Source organism: Dendropsophus ebraccatus, unplaced genomic scaffold (genome assembly GCF_027789765.1).
Source record: "Dendropsophus ebraccatus isolate aDenEbr1 unplaced genomic scaffold, aDenEbr1.pat pat_scaffold_1435_ctg1, whole genome shotgun sequence".
Classification (NCBI taxonomy): domain Eukaryota; kingdom Metazoa; phylum Chordata; class Amphibia; order Anura; family Hylidae; genus Dendropsophus; species Dendropsophus ebraccatus.
The window spans coordinates 37,259-43,258 of record NW_027208856.1 but is presented as its reverse complement, the minus strand read 5'-3'; the positions used below and the strand labels follow the sequence as shown (position 1 = coordinate 43,258).

General features: G+C 46.9%; 3 pseudogenes; all 3 read left to right on the top strand.

The window, feature by feature from the left end:
- The first annotated feature begins 1,505 nt into the window (after positions 1 to 1,505).
- Positions 1,506 to 1,723, top strand: LOC138775255 (U2 spliceosomal RNA; annotated as a pseudogene).
- Positions 1,724 to 3,467: 1,744 nt separating this feature from the next.
- Positions 3,468 to 3,691, top strand: LOC138775253 (U2 spliceosomal RNA; annotated as a pseudogene).
- A 951-nt stretch (positions 3,692 to 4,642) lies between these two features.
- On the top strand, positions 4,643 to 4,781 carry LOC138775259 (U2 spliceosomal RNA; annotated as a pseudogene).
- Positions 4,782 to 6,000: the final 1,219 nt, after the last annotated feature.

Genomic DNA, 6,000 nt, shown 5'->3' with positions numbered 1-6,000 from the left:
AGAAGGACGTGGTGTCCGAGAAGGGGAGTTTTCGGGAAACCGTTGTGGCCATCGCTTCTCGGCCTTTTGGCTAAGATCAGTGATCCCACCTACTTGCCTGGCAAGGGAGGTGCTCCTGTTCCTGTATGGTGTGTTGGCGATACCTGGAAAATGGAAGCGATAAATGCGGATGGAACTACGGCAGAGGAAGTCCGGGATATGCAAAGATCAGAAATGGATGTCGTTTTATACTGAGAGACCCTGGAAAGAAAGAGCGAGGACTTGTTTCCTGGTGGAGGAGATTTTCTTCAAGCTCTTCGGTTTGCAGAGGAGTCAGATCCTGGCCCTGCTGGAATTTCCAAAGCGTGGAGTGTACGACCTGGTACTAACTTCAGAAGAGGATTACAGTTATCTGATGGGTAAGACTGAATGTTGTAAGGAAATGCTATACTGAATGGTATTGATATAATATCTCATTTTCCGAGGCGACAAAGACTGATAACTGTGTCGGATATACAGCCCTTATGTGGAGGAGGAGGAAATTTCGTTGTTCCTGGCGCAGTACTGCGAGGAAGTTGTTTCCAAGGGGAAATCTTGAACTTGTTTCGGGATATGGACAATGAAGTGGAGGTTCGCTGTGAAGTTTAAAGAAATGGAAAATGGAAAGATTTGTGTGCCTCCAGGCCGTTTCAAAATTGGAACTGTCAATGGAGACTTGTTCTATTCGGGAATGGAAGAGTTTTTGTCGTAAATGTAAAAAATATGGACATGTGAAAGAGCATTGTACGGTATTGTTTTGTGCAAAATGCCAAACGGAAGGACATTCAGCTGATTCCTGTGAGAAACAGAAGGTTTGCCACTTATGTGGGAATGATGGCCACCTGTATGCGGCATGTCCACTTAGAAAGAAGCGGGGGAGGGAGAAGGAGGAGAAGGAGGAGAAGGAGGAGAAGGAGAAGGAGGAGGGTCAGGTAGTAGTTGGAGAAAGTGATAGTCTGCGGCGGGAGGAAAATATAGAGCCTGCAGTTAGAAGGGCTCCCAGAGAGGTAGAGGAGACTCCTAGAGAGGGGGAAAAAAGAAAAAAGATAGTTAGGTCACCTTCAGAGGAAGGAAGTAGGGATCAGGAGGTTGTGTCTCTGGAAGATTGGGAGCATATAGCTTCGCTAGAAAGGAGGAGTTTTACGGCAGAGTAGAGGAAAAAGCAAAAGACAGCATGATAAAAGATATAAAAGGGTTCTTTGAGTTCTATAATGTACCTGCTCATATAAGAAAGCGAGTAGAAGAGACACGTTCTATATCACCTAGTATGTTCCGTGTATTGACGTATCTTGCCTTCAAGGGTGGTTTGAGAGGGTAATATAATTTGTTGGGGTTTTTCTGTTTTTTTTTTTTTTTCTGGTATAAAGTTATATGATAGTTTTGTTTCTTTGTGTAGAAGATAGAATTTTTCTTTGTTTGTTTTGTGTATTGTTTTGCAAAGTTATTTTTTGTTGTTGTAAGCTTTTGTTTTTTAATAAAATTGGTTGTTATCCTTTTGGATAATCAACTTTAAAAAAAAAAAAAAAAAAAAAAAAAAAAAAAAAAAAAAAAATCTGTTCTTATCAGTTTAATATCTGATACGTCCCCTATCTGGGGACCATATATTAAATGGATTTTTAGAACAGGGAGATGGAAAAAGAGCTTGCTCTGTCCTCTCCAGGCATTGACCTGGTATTGCAGTGCCTCCAGGTTCAGTGCACCCCCTAATGAGTTTGCAAAAAACAGAGCAAAAGAATGAAGAAGGAAACAAGCCGGCTGCACCTGAAACTACTGTGTTGCAAGAAACATCCCTCGAGTGTGTTGTGCGCAGGTGGACCGACCCCGAAAAATTAGCCCGAGTGTGGCTACGAAAAGTTTGTTTGTCCAAGACTTGCTGGCCTCTGTTGCCATGGCAACCAACTGGCAGAGTTGTTTACAACTTGGCTGCCGGGCCAGTGCTGGTGATGTCATCGCGGGACGTGATGTCATCAAGGCTTTGCTGCTATACACAGCTGCCAGCACAACAAGCAGCTCAGTTGCAGCCGGTCAAGCGACCGAGCAGGTAGGTGGAAAGGTAGGTGCAGTTTATTAAACCGTTTCCTTTGGATTTGATTTCCTGGTGGCCGATGTATCCTGCTGATGCTGCCTGCCTACGGCTCCAGCTGGGAGAATTCACCCTCCATGTTCTTTGATAGATAGATTAGATACATTAGATAGAATAGATAGGATAGATTAGATAGATAGATAGATAGATAGATAGATAGATAGATAGATAGATAGATAGGTAGGTAGGTAGGTAGGTAGGTACTAATAATAAGCTAGCCAGCTAGGCAGCCAGCCACAGAGACAGCCAGCCAGCTACAGAGACAGCCAGCCAAAGAGCTAGCTGCATGTCATGTATGCCAGACAGAGACGGAGACAGAGACAGAGACGTGTATGTCTGCCATCCATCAGGTGGAAGCAGACGCAGTGTGATTGGGGGGTGGAGCTATTCAGATTTGAGAGCAGAAAGGAAGACAGAGGCAGTGCTAGGCAATAGGAGATGCAGTGTGAAAGCACGTCCGGTCCGCCATCTGAGAGGGTGGAGCGCATAATAGGGTATGTATGTCTGGCTTCGCCTTAACAAGAAGGACGTGGTGTCCGAGAAGGGGAGTTTTCGGGAAACCGTTGTGGCCATCGCTTCTCGGCCTTTTGGCTAAGATCAAGTGTAGTACCGCTCGTGAGAGAGCAGGGAACCACACGGAGGGAATAAGGGTTGAGCAGGTGGCTGGCGCGGCAAGTCAGCCGGTGCAAGATGCCATGACCCTCCGGATCTGTGCCAGGGGCTCGAGGGGGCTGAGAGCCGAGGTGCCAGAAGTGCCCTGGGAGTGGTGACCCCAGGGTGCCGTAACTCACTGGGGATGGGATCCCACTGAGTGAAAGCACTTTGCACGGTACTTCACTATCACCCCTTGAGCACACTCACCTTTAGCTTTCCGGTCTCCGGCTGTTGAGAGCTATGGGTAATTTTTATAGATCTGGCCGGATGTCCGGGCTGTATCACACAGCACACATCTTTATTTATTTAATTTAATTTTTGTCACTGTGTGTTCACTTTTCACGTGTGTTTTGTCACAAGGATTTTCTAGGTTGCGGTCGCCCTTCTGGGTGTCCCCCTAGAGGTCTAGGGGAGGCATGTGTGGCCATCAGGTTCCTTGCCTCCCTGCACCCCTGGGTCTCCTTCGGGAGATAGCCAAACCGTTTGGTACGGCTGCTCAACGGCGAACGCCTTAGCTAACGCTCGGGTGGTTGCTGTGAGCGGCATTGGTCCTCTCTCTGCTTTGGCAGTGAGAGGATATTTGTCCTGAACCTTTGCAGGTGCCTTCTGGCCCGGAAGGGGAGGGAATGTGGTTGGTTGGGGGCCCATCTCTTTTTAGAGTGGGCTTGCGATAGACCGCATCCTTGTTGCACTTTTTTTGTGTGGCACGTCTGCACCTTTTTGTGCACTTGGGTGAGAGCACGCTTCCTCGGACTAAAAAAAAAAAAAAAAAAAAAAAAAAAATCTGTTCTTATCAGTTTAATATCTGATACGTCCCCTATCTGGGGACCATATATTAAATGGATTTTTAGAACAGGGAGATGGAAAAAGAGCTTGCTCTGTCCTCTCCAGGCATTGACCTGGTATTGCAGTGCCTCCAGGTTCAGTGCACCCCCTAATGAGTTTGCAAAAAAACAGAGCAAAAGAATGAAGAAGGAAACAAGCCGGCTGCACCTGAAACTACTGTGTTGCAAGAAACATCCCTCGAGTGTGTTGTGCGCAGGTGGACCGACCCCGAAAAATTAGCCCGAGTGTGGCTACGAAAAGTTTGTTTGTCCAAGACTTGCTGGCCTCTGTTGCCATGGCAACCAACTGGCAGAGTTGTTTACAACTTGGCTGCCGGGCCAGTGCTGGTGATGTCATCGCGGGACGTGATGTCATCAAGGCTTTGCTGCTATACACAGCTGCCAGCACAACAAGCAGCTCAGTTGCAGCCGGTCAAGCGACCGAGCAGGTAGGTGGAAAGGTAGGTGCAGTTTATTAAACCGTTTCCTTTGGATTTGATTTCCTGGTGGCCGATGTATCCTGCTGATGCTGCCTGCCTACGGCTCCAGCTGGGAGAATTCACCCTCCATGTTCTTTGATAGATAGATTAGATACATTAGATAGAATAGATAGGATAGATTAGATAGATAGATAGATAGATAGATAGATAGATAGATAGATAGATAGATAGATAGATAGGTAGGTAGGTAGGTACTAATAATAAGCTAGCCAGCTAGGCAGCCAGCCACAGAGACAGCCAGCCAGCTACAGAGACAGCCAGCCAAAGAGCTAGCTGCATGTCATGTATGCCAGACAGAGACGGAGACAGAGACAGAGACGTGTATGTCTGCCATCCATCAGGTGGAAGCAGACGCAGTGTGATTGGGGGGTGGAGCTATTCAGATTTGAGAGCAGAAAGGAAGACAGAGGCAGTGCTAGGCAATAGGAGATGCAGTGTGAAAGCACGTCCGGTCCGCCATCTGAGAGGGGTGGAGCGCATAATAGGGTATGTATGTCTGGCTTCGCCTTAACAAGAAGGACGTGGTGTCCGAGAAGGGGAGTTTTCGGGAAACCGTTGTGGCCATCGCTTCTCGGCCTTTTGGCTAAGATCAAGTGTAGTATCTACAGGAGATCTGGTCAGAAGGTGCCTGGGGTACCCGACCTGTCGGCCTTGGAGGATTACCTCCTTGCTGCTATAGGCAGGCGGCTTAGTCCCCAGGCAACGGGAAGCGATCCCACCTACCTGCATCTGCAGGGGAGGTGCACCGTGGGTTTATCGTTGGAGTGATTCAAAAATGGACGTGACTAATGAAGATGGAACGATGCCGGATGAAGTCCCAGCCTATGCCAGGATAAGAAACGGAGTTCGTTTTACGCTGAAGGATGCCAGAAAGAAAGAATTGGGCCTTGCGTTTTTGGTGGAGGAAGTTCTCTTTAAACTCTTGGGCCTGCAGCGGAGCCAAATCTTGGCCTTGCTGGAGTTCCCGAAGCGAGGGATCTATGATTTGGTGCTAAGTTCTGAAGAGGATCACAATAATCTCCTGGGTAAGCTGAATGTGTTAGGAATAATGATATTCTGCATGGCATTGATATTGCTTCTCATTTTCCGAGGAGGGAAAGACTGGTCACTATCAGGATGTATAGTCCATACGTATCAGAAGAGGAGATATCCGTGTTCTTGAGAAGATATTGCGAGGATGTCGGGGCGAAAGGAAAAGTCTTGAATCAGTTTGGATTATGGACCATGAAATGGAAATTTTTGGTAAGATTCAAGATGTTGGAAGATGGGAAGTTATGTGTCCCCCCAGGACGTTTTAGGATTGGATCTGTCAATGGTGATCTGTTTTTTTCTGGGATGGAGTCTTTTTGCAGGAAATGCAGACAGTACGGACATACTAAGGAAAATTGTACAGTTTCCTTTTGCTCAAGGTGTCAAAAAGAAGGTCACTTAGTAGAATCGTGTGATCAGAAAAAGGCTTGTCACCTGTGTGGGAGCATGGAACATCTATACGCGTCCTGCCGGTTAAAAAGAAAGTAGTAAGGGAGCAAGAAGATAAGCAGGAAGCCACTGGAAGCACTGGTGATTCCCCGCAAGGGAAGAAAAGTAAGAGAGAGACAGAGGGTGCAAGTGGAGGCAAGTCCCCCCAACAGGAGGAAGAAGAAGATATTGCCATTCAAAGAGCACCCAAAGTAATGTCTAGAGAGGCAGAGTTAAGGAGGAGGATGGGAAGGTGTCTTACAGAAGAGGAACGGAGGGACTACATGTTAATTTCACCGGAATTGTGGGATCATATAGACTCTGTAGATAGTAAATTTCCTTTAAACCAGTTATATAATAAAGTGGCTACGCATTGGGATAAGCAGGGGAGTAGGTTTCTCGAGACCTATAAAGTCCCCCCGGATATTGTGGAAAGAATAACGGAGTCTGAGTCAAAAACAGG